Below are 17,411 nucleotides of genomic sequence, written 5' to 3'. Positions count from 1 at the left end.
ACTAGAGCTTTATGGACAGCCTCAGTGCACAACCAAAGAGAAAGCTATGAAACCCAGAAAAAAAAAGGCCTAGGATTCCTCCTCTGAGTTATTTTCCTCAAGTATGGCCACAGTGAGGACAGGCTGACCAGCGCGGATACCACGTTAGAGCCATGCTTCTGCGTTGGTGGAGCCCGCCTCCATGTGAACCAGGCTTCTGAGAATGGAGGCCACATTCCAAATACTGCCCTACTGAGAACAATGGTTCCAAAGACCAGCAAAGGGACTGCTTCCCTCCAACATGGTGTATGGCCCAGTGGTGCCATGACCCCGAGTGGGGGAATACAACAGCCGCTTCTCCTTCCTCTGAACATGTGTTTCCTGTCGCCCTCCTCTAACCTAGAGCCTGTTCTCCATCCCTTCTGGGTTGGATGTGGAGATCTCTGCTATGAATTTCTTAGGCTACCAAGGCCCCAGACAGACTTCCTCTTCCATAGACTCTACTAACCTAACAGTAGGTTAAGATAGGAGACAAGTGATCCTAGAACTCATAGGGATGGTGGTCTTCAGGGTACATAGGCTGGGATAATGGCTGCTGTGGTGTTTGGCTCACAAAAACCAACCAACCAACCAACGAAAAAGCGCTGGCATTATTATCAGATGAGCTCTGTGGCTACGTGCTCAGGAAGCCCTCATCTGACTTTAGTTAGGGATCACAACCTGGCTATTGTGATCACTCCTTGCCTAGTGGACTCAGGTGCGTAAGACCATGGAATTTATGCAAAAACAGATGATTCAGGCTGTCTCCCAGGCTGTGTTTTCTTCCCAATTTCATCCTGTTACTGCTTGCTAGAATCCTGGCAATGCTCTGCCCAGGCAGTGGTTTTTTGGTCACACAGAAGGCTTTCAATAGTACTGCTTCAGTCCACAAAATGCCAGTTCCCTCTTTAGCCCATGCATTCCCATGTTCCTTTGAAACCACTCCTATCCCAGACCATGAAAACATACTGCTCCTGGAGAGAGGCTTTCCTCCTCACTCCTCAAAGATGTCAGCTTTGGATGCCTGTTCATGTCCAGGGGAGGGCACCTGGTGGGGAGCCGCAATATCCACCGGGGTATACCATTGGACCTCAAGACCTTCCACCAGCAGAAGTGCAGTTGGCTTTGTGCACGAACCCAACACACCTGTTGGAGTGTTCTTGGGGGTCAGAGACTACTCTTTGTTGCTAAGAGTTGACCTGAGTCCACATCCTGACCCTTGCTCTCTGCTATCTGATTGTCTCACTTACTCTGACGGCGAGAGATGATTTGGCCCAGCTCATAATCCTCTGGATTCTCCTCAGTAAGGAAGTGTAGGTCGAGGGCGCTGCGGATGACGACAGGAGCCCTATCGTGGCAGGTCACCTGGAGCAGCATGGGAGACAGGCCTTCAGGAAATGGGCCTTGAAGTGACTACTCAAGGACAGTGGGCAGGGGCATTCTGGAGGCACCTCCACTCTAAATACAAGGGCAACATCCATGACCCTACTACCCGAGGCTGACCTCCTGCTCATCGTGTGGGCTCTTCCCACAGGCTACTAGCCCAATCCTTGTACATAGGACTTCCTGGGCCTGCCATTGCTCTTTGTGGAGCTGCACTCCTCTCGGAGTGAAAGGACCCCACTACCTGCATACAGATGCAATCTCATCCCACAAGTTGGGAGGAATGGGACAATAGCCTCCAAGATCCCAGGTCTGCCCGAGGATGCAGGCGGCATTGGGAATGGCCTAGGCACAAAACCTAGAGGCTTTGGTCTGGATTGCCAGGGCCAAAAACAGACCCAGGAACATGACCACACACAGGAGAGCTGAAAGATAGCCACGAGAGCTCCTGGCCTCCAGAGGCTCAGTGCTGGCTGGGATGTAGGAGGGCACCTCATCCGGCAAGGGTGGTCATTGGGTTACCTGGACATTTAGTGTGCTTGCTCCACATCCATATCGACTCTGCAGAGAGACTCTCTCAGCTCCTTGTTCAAGGAACATGGAGAACCTCACACTGCTGTCCTCCTCCATAGACGTCAGCATCCCATACAAGGGAACCTGCAACCTAGTTCCTGTCCTATTCTCATCTGTCACCCATACCTGTCCCTGCCCTTCTGGACTGCATGCTGCCACCTGACACACAGACTCCCTCAGACATGGCAGTGGACAAGCTGCTGCACTCGCTCATCTCAGCTCCAGCCCTTCACACTGACCTCTCCCTTCTTGTTTCCCATCTATCCTCCTGATCATCCAGAAGCTCCAAATTCAAGAGGGCATGAGTAGTCCATGGTATTGGACCAGTGTCTGCTCCCCACCCAGGTGTAAGCACCACGGGACACCCCTGCTCCCAGGCTTACCAGAACACTCTTGGCCATCTCTGGACTTTGTGTTTCTAAGTGGACACGAATTAAGCAGGTGTCTCCCACCTGCTTGTGGGAAAGCGGCCTGGAGGACTTGCAGGTTGATTCTGAGAACTGTGGGGGATGGAACATCAGCAAACCCAGAAACAGAAAGCCACCCGAGACTGTCAGTTGGCTCTATGGGCTTCCAGCAAATATGTCCAGGTGCTGAGGCTTCTTATTTCCTCAGGTCGGAGTGGAATGGCAGCACATGCACAGCTTGAATAAGGTAGGTGTTTACCTCCTTTCCCTTGACCTGGGGGCGTTTCCTCACCATGAAATATTGTATTCCCAGATTCATGGACAGACACACGAGTGAGTGGTCAGAGACCTTGATTTCTGCAGAGCGAAGTGGAGAGAATTGTTAGGTGGCACTCAAGGATTATACCACAAAACACCCACAACCCCTGAGAGTCTCCGCCAGGCCCATCACACTTTGGTATTTTTGGGCCAAGGCCCACTTTCTCTTGGCTGTCAGTTATCCTGAGCCCACTGTGGATCATGTCTCCCCACTGTCTGATTGTCCTACTTACTCTCATCCTCAGACATCATATACAGCAGCTCAAAGTTGTCCACATCCTCATGCTGCAACAAATTTTGGTCCAAGGCCCTGCGGATGAGGCTTGTCACCGTCTCCTGAAAGGTCACCTGGATCAGGGTGGGACAAATGTCATCAGAGAATGGCTTTTAGAAGAGCTACCCAGAAGACTGTGGTCAAACATTCAGGAGAAATCTCAGCTACATATACAAGGGCACAATCTTGTTATCCTGCTACCTGAGTGTGTCCTCCATATACCACCTGGGTTCTTGCAATGTGCTACTAGAACAATCCTGGTACAAATATCTGCCTGTACCTGCCATCTCCCCTCCCCCTGGGGAGCCACATTCCACTCATGTCAAAGGACCAAACTGCCTATGCACAGACACACTCTCATCTCACTGAGATGAGAGCAATGGGCCAGGGATCTGCGCACCAAGTGTGATCTGGGATGCAGGCTGCCTTTGTGGGTGCAAGAGGCAGATGCACTGAAAATTTGGGTCCTGACTGCCACGACACAAAACAGACTCAGATACAAGAGTGTGCACTTGAGTGCTTCATGATAGCTTTGAGAGGCCCTGGCCTCTGGAAGCTCGGTGCGGGTCTGGTTGTCATGATGTACTTGACTCAGCACTGGCAGTCACTGAACATGTCTCCTCTGCAGCTGGACACCTGCAGCATTAGCGTGTCTACTGCACATCCATAGAAATTCTGCCAAGAACCCCTTTAGCTCCGTATTTACATACATGCAAAGCCTAACATTCCGAAGCTTTGGCATGACCCCCCAGGTGATCCCGACCCCAAATTCCTACACCTAGTCATGCTAAGGAGGTTCTCTTCCCTGCCACCAGGAACACATCCCCTCCTACACATGTGACAAGTCACTGCCACCTCCTCTGCTCCAACTTCACTCATTGAGAATACCAAGTTCTAGGCACTGCAGCCTGCACCCTGGACATATCTCTGCCTTCATCTGTCCACAGCACTTCCGTCTGCACTTCTGGCCTGCAAAACCCACAATACACAGGCCCACTCACCACTGAAGCTGGGCATGCTGATGCTCTCCCTCCTCAGGTCAAGCCCTTAAGACGGACCTCTCTCTTCTTTATTTCCCACCATAGCCCTGGGGTTGGCTGTGTCTCCTGCCTTCCACTGTGTGGACACCCAGGAGGCAGCCCTGCTGTCGGGCTTACCGGGATGCGCTTTGTCTCCCTCAGGCTCTGTCCCTCTAGGAGGACGTGAACAACGCGGCTGTCTTCCACCTGCTCGCTGGAGTGAAGCAGTGAGGAGCTGCTACTCACAGCTGCTGGGGTCCTGGATGCCACTGCCACAGAAGGTTCCAAGAACTGTGGGGGATGACAACATCAGCAAAGCCCAGCAACTGCACCCCACCCAGCCTGGCAGTTGGCTCTGTGGGCATTCTACAACATCCATCCAGAACCTGAGGTTCTTGTCCCCTTGGAGGATGTGGAGTGGCACCAGGAGTAAAGACTGAAGAAGGTGGCTGTTTTGGGAACAAGAGATCCAGCACCTGCTGGGTGGGGATGAAATCCCAGGAGATTAACCCCATGTTGCTGCTGAAATGTAGGTTCCTCCCACAAATGACAGGCAGGAGCTCATTCCTAAGCTGGTCCTGCCTGTAAGGTTCAAGGCTCTGAACCCTGAAGGGCTCCTCCGTGTTCTGATCATTTTCACCCTGGGTTGGGACCAAGAATGGTGGGTTCAAAATGGAAATGGTGACAAACAGAAAAATGACTTGTGCCAATACACTAGAGTCAAAGCACAATGGGACAGTTCCCATCAGTACAAACACACACACACACACACACACACACACACACACACACACAGAGTCAGAATAGGAGTCCTGGGCCATTCATCAGGGATCAGACTCGAGGGCCTGCTGGGCTCACCTGCCCTGTGCTACTCACTGTTACTCTTGAGCTCCTCTGCGACAATCGCCAGAGGCTCTGGCGTCTAAGATGAAGCCTCACCCAGTGTATCCACAAAAGGGCTAGTTGGCCCCCCTGAGATTCCTGGGAGCCTGAGGCTCGGCATTGTCTGCAACCACAGGAGAACATCCTTCTCCCTCCAGTGGCTCCAACCAAGTGAGCTCGGATGGCTTGGTCAGTGAAGTGGGTGCCTGGATACCAGGGTTCCATGTTCTGTTTGATCCATTGTCAAGGCAATGATGTCATTTCCTGTGCCCATACCTGAGCCTCTTTTCACATAAGACCACTTTCAACAGCCCTATGGGCTGCCGATTTCTCCTCCATGCCTACCCATCTCAGGTGCGCAGGTGTTCACCAACAACTACCCAAACATCCCCACCAGCATCTGCCCTGCTTGGTGCCACTAGAGTTCCAGCTTGGAGCCTTCAAAAATGCATTCACAACCAGTCCTTCCCTCTCAGCAGCTTTTGGACCCTGGTCCCATCATTGTGCAACTCATGGTGTGCCCAGTCTTTTCTGGAAAGTAGGGTAGCATCTAATCTCTAGGGTTTATTGTGTCTATTGGCCCATAACACCCTCTGTTCTCTCTGAAACCAGAGATGGGACTCACAGGTGGCTAAAGCACAAATGTAGAGATGGGATAATCACAAGAAAGGGAGAGACAAAGAATGCACCCTAACTCAATCAGGCCTGTGTCCCACACAGGGACATGGCCAATGTCCGTCCCATCGTGGCTGCAGTTCCCTCTCTACACCATGGCAAGTTGGAGGGGACTGAGATGCAGAGGCTGCTCCCCTCTGCCATACAACTTCCCAAGGCTTCTCCTAAGATTTCAAAAGGGCCAAGTGTGTCTAGTGTTGGGGTCTCACAGAGACTCCGAGGTACCACAGCATCCTGCTGCCCAGAACCGGTTCACCCCTCACCTCAAGGGGGCTCAGCCTCTGGATTCATGGGAATTGAAGTGGGTACAGGTGATGGGATATCACCTCCAAGACTGAGTTATGCCAAGTCCATGACCCCTGTCTGCATCCCTGTCTCCAGCACCACTCCCCCCTCTCTCTTTCCTCCTCAGAGCAAACAAATCCATTTAGCAAGTGTGTCCTGTGATAAAGACATGACGGTCACCCATCCTCTCATTACAAAAACACTGAGGCTCAGCCAACATGGATCCTACAGGGAACACAGGCATAAACTCAGACTCCGATCCTCCCAGCCGAGCCTCAGTGGAGCCTGGACTCCCAGCCTCCTGAGTCAAGGAAACAGAGGTTCCTAGCTGAGCCACCTTGGATGCAGCCGCACACAAACTGAACTCATCAATGCCCCTTGCTCTCAGTTGTGAGTAAGAGGGGAAGTGGTGTTTCACAACCCTGGACATCAAGTGCAGTCTCCAGGCTTTGGGGTGTGCCCTGGCCTCTGTCTATCTGCCCAGGCTCTCCAACCCACCCTGGCCTCTTACCCAACCTCCTCCTAGGGCCAAACTCAATCCTGCCTCTCAATTTCTGCTGCCTTCCCCAACACACTGCTCCCCAAAATGAGCAGGGCTGGCTCTCGGTTATCATGCTGGTGCCAGCAGCAATGCCACCCCACTGACATAATTCTGAGTCCCAACCTAGGCACTCCAGCTGTCTTTGCCACACCTGGCCTGTTTGGGCTCTGGCTCTTGCTCTTTTCTTTCATGTGCATGTGTTTTGAGGTTTTGAGTTTCTCCCACTGCAGAACTGCAGCTGTGGCAGGGTAGAGCTCATGAGGGTGACATTCTGAGCCACATCCAATCCCATCAGGACTGTTCACTGGGGGGACTGCTGGAACACAGTGATGAGTGAACACATGGGAGGTGGTTGGACCCACCTTGCCTCTGAGTGGCTTCCTTTCAGGACAGGAATGTAGGCATGGGAGCCCCTGGCATGGGATGCTTTGCACAAGGCGTGACCATGGGCTCTCTTTCCTGGCAAAAATGGCTCCACTCAGCATGGAGAGCACTGTCATTCCTGGTGGCTAACAACAGCCCTGGACCCCAGAAAGGAACCCACACTCAAGATTAACGTCTGAGTGTGCGTGTCCTCGAGGAAATGAGGTCTCCTGATCCCAGGTGCAAAGGGGTAAGTCCTCTAACTCCAGGGGCCATGAAGGGACATCTGAGTTTCCCTCGTCCTTCTTTCCCTCTCTAACTAACCACAGTTAGGACCCTGGCCTCATTCCCCAGTGAGGATCATTAGGCTCCATAAAGGAGAGTCTCTAAGATGCTCAGTGGACCAACACCCTCTGCACAACCCATAACCCTATTCACCCAAGAGGCAAGAGGATTTCTATTCAGGAAAACCAGGAAAGGGAGAGCCTTTCTCAAGGACACAAGGACATTAGTGAGTGAGGGAGTGATTAATGGATGGAGAACTATTTCCAACACCAACTTCCAGGAGCATATATGGCCCCCTGGAGAATTCTGCAGTGTGTTGGTGATTAAGGAGAACGTGTGAATTCAGGGGTCACTAGGTCCTCTCAGCCATAAGGAGGGAAACTGCCATAAAGGAACTAGGACAAGGGTGCGAGGAATGCTCACTGGTGGGAGATCGGAAGGAAGGAAAGTGTACTCATTAGAAAAGTGTCGCCTGAAAATTCTTAGCCAGCCAAAAGCCGTGCGAACTTGTGTGGGAAAAGAGTCTTTGCACAGTGATGAAGCTAAGAGCTCACATGATGGAACACAGCATCAACTGGGACCAAATCCAATATCTGATATTCTTGTAGGAAGAGGAGAGTCTGGACCCAGATACCAGGGAGACTGGGGGATACCGGATATGTGAGGTTGGAGGCAGGGCGGGATGCCCATATGGGAACCACAGATCGTGTGCAGCAATAGGAGAGTGGGCAAGGGCTGGGAGAGTTGGGGAGACAGTCCCCTTGAAACCTGGGAGGGGTTATGGCACTGGGACAGCCCAACACCTACTGTGTTGAGCCTCTGGAGCTCAACGGAAGACACTTCCTCTGTTGTCGGCCACCCAGTTAACAGAGTTTGGTTGCAGCAGCCTAGGACCCAGCTGAAGGTCTGAGCATGTTGGCCATGCAGGTTGGATCTGGACCACAGACACCCTCATCAGAGATTGTAGGGTCTCAGCCCTGAGGCAAGACAGGCACTAAGTCAGGCCAGGTGGGGAAACGGATAGGCACACACTCTGGGGGCTGGTGCCTGTGTTACTGGGAGCACTTCTGATCGCAATTCCCTGATCTGCTGCCAACACAGGCTACAGAGGAGCGTACAGAAACACAGACCACGGATCTGACCCACTCAGTGGGCCCAGGCCAACACCACACCCAGCAGCCTCGTGCCATACCCAATGAGTCTCGAAGCGGCCCCCTCTTCCCATCCTGAGAGCTCTTCCCTTCCTCATGTGCCAATAGCTCCCTACTGTCACTGGCAATATCTACTCTGTGAGATGTCAACATCCGTGGGTACTGTTCTCTCATCCCAGGACAGTGTGGTCCCACACACCCTGGTGAAATGGGCCACCTGGAGGCTGGACCTGGAGGTTGTTGAGGCTGAATGGCAGCGGTGGTCCTCTGGCACTTAATATTATTTAAGTTAAAAAAAAAACAAAAACAAAAACAAAAAACGGGTCTTGGTGCTCAAAAATGTTTGATTTGCATATTCTCATCCCCTAACCCCAATATTTTCATTATTTCCTCACATATGAAATCTTACTAGCATAAAGGTAATTTCGTATTAAACAAAGTGGATTGAAATAACATTGGTAAAAATAATCAACCACCATACTTTCAATTTTTGTTCTGCTTTCCTATTAGAAACCACTTGGATACAAGAGAACAGAGGACAGACTCATGGAAATGCTTGAAATGACAAGAAGCTCCCACTCAAGCTCAGCATTCAGTCCTGGACAGGGTAAGACCAGGCCACTTTGACATCTGTGCCAAAGAGTCTACCAGACAGAATCCTCTGACTGATCCCTGACTGAGCCATAGGAACTGGCTAGAAAAGCCTTCACATCCTCAATACATTCTTCACGTCAGAATACTTGACAACCATTGATATCCATCTCTCGTTAACTTGCTCCCCAGCCAACCATTCTTCAACAAATTCAAAGGAGTAACTCATGCAAGCACACAGAAAGGGGTGTTCACTACACACATCCATGTGCGAAAAAGACAACTGGTATTTCTTGTTTGGGCTATTTCAAATGAAATCCCTTCTGCATGACCTCCACAAACCAAAGGAAAATATTTGTGAAATTCCCACGTAGAAGACAAGATACACTTGCCAAGGAGGCAGTGGCAAGAATTTTGACACTCCAAATGTAGAGTGTGTGTTTAGGAAGCAGTCACAGTTTCCATGAGAGAGTCCCATGAAATCAATTAGGAAGATCCATGCTCTAGCCCTACCATGCAAGTGATGTGACTTGAAAGAGTCACTTAGTCTTAGTAACCATCATCACTAACAACTAAGTCAATGAATAAAGGTCCTCAGGTGCCAAGCTACAAAATGTGGGATGAGCATGGATGAGGATGGGTGGGAGAAGTCTCCAACTCTAACACAATTAGGGAAGGATGTGCTGACCTCAAGTGGCTGGGGGGCTGGGATCCTGCCACAGAGGGGGATTCCAAACCTCACATCCCCTGACCCAGGCCAGAAGACCAGGTAGAGTCCAAGGACCCTGGGGTGGCCCAATGGCAATAAAGGTCAAAAGGAACTAGGGATCTGCCTGGTCCCTCAATCCCCTACTCTGAGCAGGGCTGCATGACGAGGCCAGAGGCCATCCACAGCAATCTGCCTTTACAGGAAAACAGGGACTGCAGGCTGCCTCTGGCTCACTGAATCAGGGTGGTGTTTTCATAAAGCAAGACCACTTCCTCACATTTGACCAGCAGCTCATGTGTTGACAGCACAATGACTGACTTGACTCAGGCCCTGATGAATGAAATAGAAAATTCATAGCAAACCCATCTTTAGCTCTTCCACATCATCAGGGGCTCTGATTCAATTCCGTCCAGAAAGGTGTCTGAAATGATTTCTAAACATGCTGGGGACTCACCTCTGTGTGGAACTTTTCAGGAAAAAGGGGATCAAATCTCATGAAGCATCTCTTCTCTCTTCTAGCCCATGGGCAATGCAAGGAACCTGCATGATACCAGAGGCTCACTTCTCTCTTCTCATGTCTTCTGGAAAGGATTCGTTAATGCTTCCTGCAAGGTGAAGCAGAAGCCTGCATCCCCAGCTGCACAGAAGTGTTTTAGGGCAGTGTCTCCCTTAAAACCCAAAAATAAAAAAACAGGTCATTCAACAGGCACATGGATTCGAGTACATGTTCAATGATCCCTCCTCCCTGGAGCCTTCCACATGCCCATCTTCCACATTCACAGAGCAATGCTTGGCCATTCTCAAGACCAGGAGACCATGATGCTCATCACCAGGAAGTCAATAAGGAACATGAAGAGAGCAGCATGGTTTGCAGAAGGTGGCACATCAAGGATCTTCAGCTCTGCTGCTAGAACACAAGAGCTTAACTTCAGTATTGACTTTTTGCCAACTACCAAGTACGATAGCAGTGTCAAGCCCAATATGCAGATATGCAAGTAGTAGGTGACACCCCGCATCCATTCACAAAAGTGGGCAACATCTGCATCAGAACAAGGAAGTATCTTACCCTTACTCATAAAAATCATCAGAAACAAAATAAAATGGATGCAAGACTTCTCATTTCACTATTAGGTAGCTGTTGGAATTCCCTATTAAATAATACCTCCTCCAAAATAAAAAGTATCTCAGACATGTGTCAACTATTCAATGGATGACATTTTAAAAACTATGGACTTTACTTAATATTTATGTATGCTATATCCCTGCCTAAGGCTCTATGAGAAAGGAGCACATAGAATTGGATCTTTGAAAATCTCACATTTGCTGATAAATATTACTGCTGATCTCAGGCATGGCGAAGTGAAAAGTGGGACTTTGGATATTCCAAGAATGCTATGTTGTGGGATTGGTGTCCCTGATTCATACATAGCATATGGTTTCTATGAAATCCAGTGAGGGAGCAGGAGTAACGAAGCTGATTGCACAGATGACCTCAGGGAATACTGACAGATAGGCCAAATGAAAAATATGCTCCAGCTAACCATTGGTATTTGGGCTTCTGATCCCAGTCCTGTTTTTAAAAAAGGTGCAGACAGGCAGTGTTCATTAAATACTGTCTACCATGTAAAAGTGGGTAATTTAAATGGCATCTAGTTACACATCTGATAGAATGGTCTGGCAACATATGAATTTCATTCTAACAACAACAACAACAACAAAACATAGAAAATGAGACATAAAGATAAAACCTTGTCTTCACCAGGATGCCTAAAAATAGGTTTTATTTGGCTCATGCCAATAAATATCTTTCAATAGAATTTCTGATTTCTGAATGAATCCATTCAACTTCATACTGCACAGATCACAAGGTTTTCTTTACAGAATATTCTCTTCTTCTTCTTAAAGCCTCACATAGAAAATGTCTCACAGGACATAGGAGGGGAATGACCCAAAGGATGAGAGAATGGCTGGAACCGTTCTCAAATGTGCCCATGTAGCCTAAAGTTTGAAGGCATCTAATTGTACTCTAAAACAATTATGAACCTATTCGATCCATTATTAATAAATATCACCACTTTACCACTTGAACCAAATCACAGAAAATTGGAAACAGATGATCATTGGCTTTGATACCTTTACTTCTGTTTCATTACTCAGAGTCGATCAACTCTATACTTCAAGTGACACAGATTTATTACAGAATGCCTAAGATCCTAAGGATCTATTTTAGCTCAGCCCATGGTATTGCTTCATTATTTTATTATTTTGTAAGTAATAAAAAATAACTTCATGTTGGATGATATATTCAAGCCATGAATATATCATCCAACATTGTTCTTCCCAAAATATTAGCCCAATTTCTGCGCGCGCTCACTTACTGTTCAGGAATTTTACTAATTGTTTGAAGGTTCTAGAGGACCTGTTAGACTCCTAATGGACAAACCATACAACATACTCCAGAGAACGGACGAGTGCCATAAGAAGAAAATAAGGTCAGCCTACAGCAATGGGCAGCTGCCTGCCCTCGGCTGGGAGGAGCCCTGGCCATGGCACCAGGGCTGCTGGGCAGCAGAAGCCTCCACAGCCCTGCAGGGAGCCTGGAGCACAGCTCTGCCTAACCATGCTCAGCCCTGGACAGATGCACATGAGTTCCCATCACAGGCTCGAGTGTGACAGTCCCAGGTGCATGCCTGTCATGCCAGCCACCAGGGAGGCTGAGGCAAGAGGAACGTTTGAGGTCAGCCTTGGCAACTTAGACCCCGAGGCAAAGGGGAAATACTTTTACAGGGGTCTCTGAGGGTGTAGCTCAGGTAGGTCACTTGCCTCACAGGCTCAAGGCCCTGGGTTCAATCCCCAGAACCCACGTACACACAAAAAGTGAACTTGGAATATTGTTTAAAATGATGGGTCAGGTACACACAAGGACTTCAATATGACCTCTCAGAGGAGCTCAATTTGAGATCAGACTGAACAAAAGACCACCTGGACCATTGACTCAGTGTCTGAAACCCTCTGTGAGCATGGGAAGCACTGCTGGCAAGACACCAGAGGGCCAAAGCACTTGTGCCCCCTGCAGGGGCGTCTCTTGTCTACCGCCAAAGACTGTTCCCCTCCTGGGGCAGCTGAGAGCAAGCTGGGCCTTGGAGCAAGGACTAGTGCTTTAGATATAGACTATGCAAGCAAGGGGCAATGTCTTTAATAAAACTAAAATTAAAAAGTCACATTGAAAAAATTTTAAAAAGAAGAAAATAAGGTCAAGTAGAGGAAGCCCATTTTCACAGGAAAAAATCCCCCAGTGAAAAGCATCAGAATAGATACCAAGAAAAATATCAAAAAAACAGTGTGCACCCACTATGTATCTACTCAACATGCAAAAGTTAGAAAGCTAGATAATACAATCCTGGCCACAGGTAGAGCTATGCAGAAGAGCCACCTGGCAGTGCTTAGTCAAAGAAGTAAACATGCACACTTTGACCTAGAAATTCCACCTGTGTGTAAACCAGGCGGTGCTTAAGCAGTTTCACAAGGGGACATGCACAGGGAAATTTATCCTCAGGTTCTTATAGAGTTGTCTGTGCTTACAGGGAGTTGATGGTTGTCAAGATGCCCACAGCTGCGAAAGTCAAAAGCTAAAAATATAACAGATGCCAACCTGGATATATTAATAATCCCGTATCTATGATCACCTTCATAAGGTAGCTTCCCAACTTCTGTGTGGAAGTGAGTTTCTCCTTGGCCCTTACACTGTTGTGGAGACCACTAGGAGTTCAGCTTTGTGCAGGATCATCTGACCTGGACTTTTGGCAAGACCTGTACAGCCCTCACACATGCTCAGATGCTACAGGACTTTTCAGACCAGTCCAGACAACAGTAGGCATCCATTCATTGTCTCCACTCTACAGATTCCTAGATGCACGACATTCATTACCATCAAATGCAGAATTTTCATCAAAAACTAATATATATATATATATATCATTCCAATCTGAATCAAGAAAATCGGAAATATCCCCAAATCCAAAGAGTGGATCCCCATTGTGATGCTACAAGTTGAAAATTCCACAGCTGACCTCATGGGATGGTTCACAGTCAAAAGACAGCTGCATGAAAAATATTACATGACCTTCCTGCTATGTGAAAAGTGGCATGTGAAGTACACATGCATGTCTTCCTCAGACATGGGTTCATTTGCAAGACACCTTGTGCAATTGAAAATACTCCAAAAGGGGAGAAATCAGAACCATGTCTCCAAAGTATTTCAGCAGAGACCAACTCCATCTGTCTATCTATCTCTCAGTGAGTGTGTGTGCTCTTGTGTGTGTTTGTGTGTCTTTGTTTGTGTTTGTACCATCATAGCTGATACTTCATTGCCCCCATTGGAAAACTGACTCAGATAATGCCATCTGCCAAACTCCTAAAAACCAAAGTTCTTGCTGATAGAATGAAACATTCCTTCCTGTTGGTTTGGATGTGTCCTTTAGGAATCACTGCTACATTTAGTATACTCAAATCATCACAGTAGATCAGGTAACAAAAACATATATATTTTAAAATAATAATAATATATTAATGGAAACAACAAATACAGGATAGAGTAACAACTGTGTTACTAAACAAGGTCAAGGACAATGGCAAACTATAGATTCAAACTTTGAAGAAAATAGTAATCAATGTAAATATTCCTGGGCTGCCTCAGCCCCGCCCAGGCACACAGCAACAGAATGGTTTTGCAAGCATCCTCAGGAGGGCAGGAGCCTTCTTTGCAGGACGAGAGGGAGGTTGAGGCTCGATCCACCCATCATTCTTTTGGGAGAGGCTCCTTTTCCTCAGCACAAAGTTGGATTTTTTGTGAGGATTCTTGGCATCAAATACGTTGGCCTCTGCTGGAATCCTCAGCTCTGGGGAGAGAGGGGTGTACAAAAAGAAGGTGGCACTCAGGAGGTGCTCCCTAGGACATGCCAACATCTGAGAGCCTGTGCCAGAAAAGGCCAGAGCCACACACCTGAGAGCTCTCCAATTCAGCACCAATACCAACAAAGACAGCCTCCACAGTCCTCCCTGAGGAAGAACTAGGCAGAGCACTTCAACAGACCTAATGTCTGTTCCTACCGAAGGCTTTGGACTCCAGAATATCTCAGGTCCTCTTGCATCTGCCAAAGCACACCACTAGGGTTTGCATCTGAAATCTCCCACAAAAGGCTCCTGTGCCGAAGATTCAGTCCCCACATGAGCCATCTTCATAGGTGGGTTTGGAGGGAAGCATTGGATGGTGAGTGCTCTGATGTCAACATGAAATTCTCATTCAAGATGAATACACTACTGGGGGGTGGGAGGGACTGGAAGAAAGGTTGAGCATGGTTGGAGTAAGACCTAAACAGGGTTGTGCCCTGGGCAACAGTACCTTGTTCCTGTTGGCTCCACTGAATCCTCATTCTCCAAGGAGAGGTCCTCCCTCTCCATCTTTCTCTCTCTCCCTCTCTGCCAGCCTCGTTCTCTCTCTCCCAGTCTATGCCTTTGTGGCAAGGGCTGAGGAGCTCTCCTCTGCCACACACTAGAGCTTTATGGACAGCCTCAGTGCACAACCAAAGAGAAAGCTATGAAACCCAGAGAAAAAAGGCCTAGGATTCCTCCTCTGAGTTATTTTCCTCAAGTATGGCCACAGTGAGGACAGGCTGACCAGCACGGATACCACGTTAGAGCCATGCTTCTGCGTTGGTGGAGCCCGCCTCCATGTGAACCAGGCTTCTGAGAATGGAGGCCACATTCCAAATACTGCCCTACTGAGAACAATGGTTCCAAAGACCAGCAAAGGGACTGCTTCCCTCCAACATGGTGTATGGCCCAGTGGTGCCATGACCCCGAGTGGGGGAATACAACAGCCGCTTCTCCTTCCTCTGAACATGTGTTTCCTGTCGCCCTCCTCTAACCTAGAGCCTGTTCTCCATCCCTTCTGGGTTGGATGTGGAGATCTCTGCTATGAATTTCTTAGGCTACCAAGGCCCCAGACAGACTTCCTCTTCCATAGACTCTACTAACCTAACAGTAGGTTAAGATAGGAGACAAGTGATCCTAGAACTCATAGGGATGGTGGTCTTCAGGGTACATAGGCTGGGATAATGGCTGCTGTGGTGTTTGGCTCACAAAAACCAACCAACCAACCAACGAAAAAGCGCTGGCATTATTATCAGATGAGCTCTGTGGCTACGTGCTCAGGAAGCCCTCATCTGACTTTAGTTAGGGATCACAACCTGGCTATTGTGATCACTCCTTGCCTAGTGGACTCAGGTGTGTAAGACCATGGAATTTATGCAAAAACAGATGATTCAGGCTGTCTCCCAGGCTGTGTTTTCTTCCCAATTTCATCCTGTTACTGCTTGCTAGAATCCTGGCAATGCTCTGCCCAGGCAGTGGTTTTTTGGTCACACAGAAGGCTTTCAATAGTACTGCTTCAGTCCACAAAATGCCAGTTCCCTCTTTAGCCCATGCATTCCCATGTTCCTTTGAAACCACTCCTATCCCAGACCATGAAAACATACTGCTCCTGGAGAGAGGCTTTCCTCCTCACTCCTCAAAGATGTCAGCTTTGGATGCCTGTTCATGTCCAGGGGAGGGCACCTGGTGGGGAGCCGCAATATCCACCGGGGTATACCATTGGACCTCAAGACCTTCCACCAGCAGAAGTGCAGTTGGCTTTGTGCACGAACCCAACACACCTGTTGGAGTGTTCTTGGGGGTCAGAGACTACTCTTTGTTGCTAAGAGTTGACCTGAGTCCACATCCTGACCCTTGCTCTCTGCTATCTGATTGTCTCACTTACTCTGACGGCGAGAGATGATTTGGCCCAGCTCATAATCCTCTGGATTCTCCTCAGTAAGGAAGTGTAGGTCGAGGGCGCTGCGGATGACGACAGGAGCCCTATCGTGGCAGGTCACCTGGAGCAGCATGGGAGACAGGCCTTCAGGAAATGGGCCTTGAAGTGACTACTCAAGGACAGTGGGCAGGGGCATTCTGGAGGCACCTCCACTCTAAATACAAGGGCAACATCCATGACCCTACTACCCGAGGCTGACCTCCTGCTCATCGTGTGGGCTCTTCCCACAGGCTACTAGCCCAATCCTTGTACATAGGACTTCCTGGGCCTGCCATTGCTCTTTGTGGAGCTGCACTCCTCTCGGAGTGAAAGGACCCCACTACCTGCATACAGATGCAATCTCATCCCACAAGTTGGGAGGAATGGGACAATAGCCTCCAAGATCCCAGGTCTGCCCGAGGATGCAGGCGGCATTGGGAATGGCCTAGGCACAAAACCTAGAGGCTTTGGTCTGGATTGCCAGGGCCAAAAACAGACCCAGGAACATGACCACACACAGGAGAGCTGAAAGATAGCCACGAGAGCTCCTGGCCTCCAGAGGCTCAGTGCTGGCTGGGATGTAGGAGGGCACCTCATCCGGCAAGGGTGGTCATTGGGTTACCTGGACATTTAGTGTGCTTGCTCCACATCCATATCGACTCTGCAGAGAGACTCTCTCAGCTCCTTGTTCAAGGAACATGGAGAACCTCACACTGCTGTCCTCCTCCATAGACGTCAGCATCCCATACAAGGGAACCTGCAACCTAGTTCCTGTCCTATTCTCATCTGTCACCCATACCTGTCCCTGCCCTTCTGGACTGCATGCTGCCACCTGACACACAGACTCCCTCAGACATGGCAGTGGACAAGCTGCTGCACTCGCTCATCTCAGCTCCAGCCCTTCACACTGACCTCTCCCTTCTTGATTCCCATCTATCCTCCTGATCATCCAGAAGCTCCAAATTCAAGAGGGCATGAGTAGTCCATGGTATTGGACCAGTGTCTGCTCCCCACCCAGGTGTAAGCACCACGGGACACCCCTGCTCCCAGGCTTACCAGAACACTCTTGGCCATCTCTGGACTTTGT

The sequence above is a fragment of the Urocitellus parryii genome, chromosome Y, assembly GCF_045843805.1.
Source record: "Urocitellus parryii isolate mUroPar1 chromosome Y, mUroPar1.hap1, whole genome shotgun sequence".
Classification (NCBI taxonomy): Eukaryota; Metazoa; Chordata; class Mammalia; order Rodentia; family Sciuridae; genus Urocitellus; species Urocitellus parryii.
Note: the sequence above shows the minus strand (reverse complement) of the source record.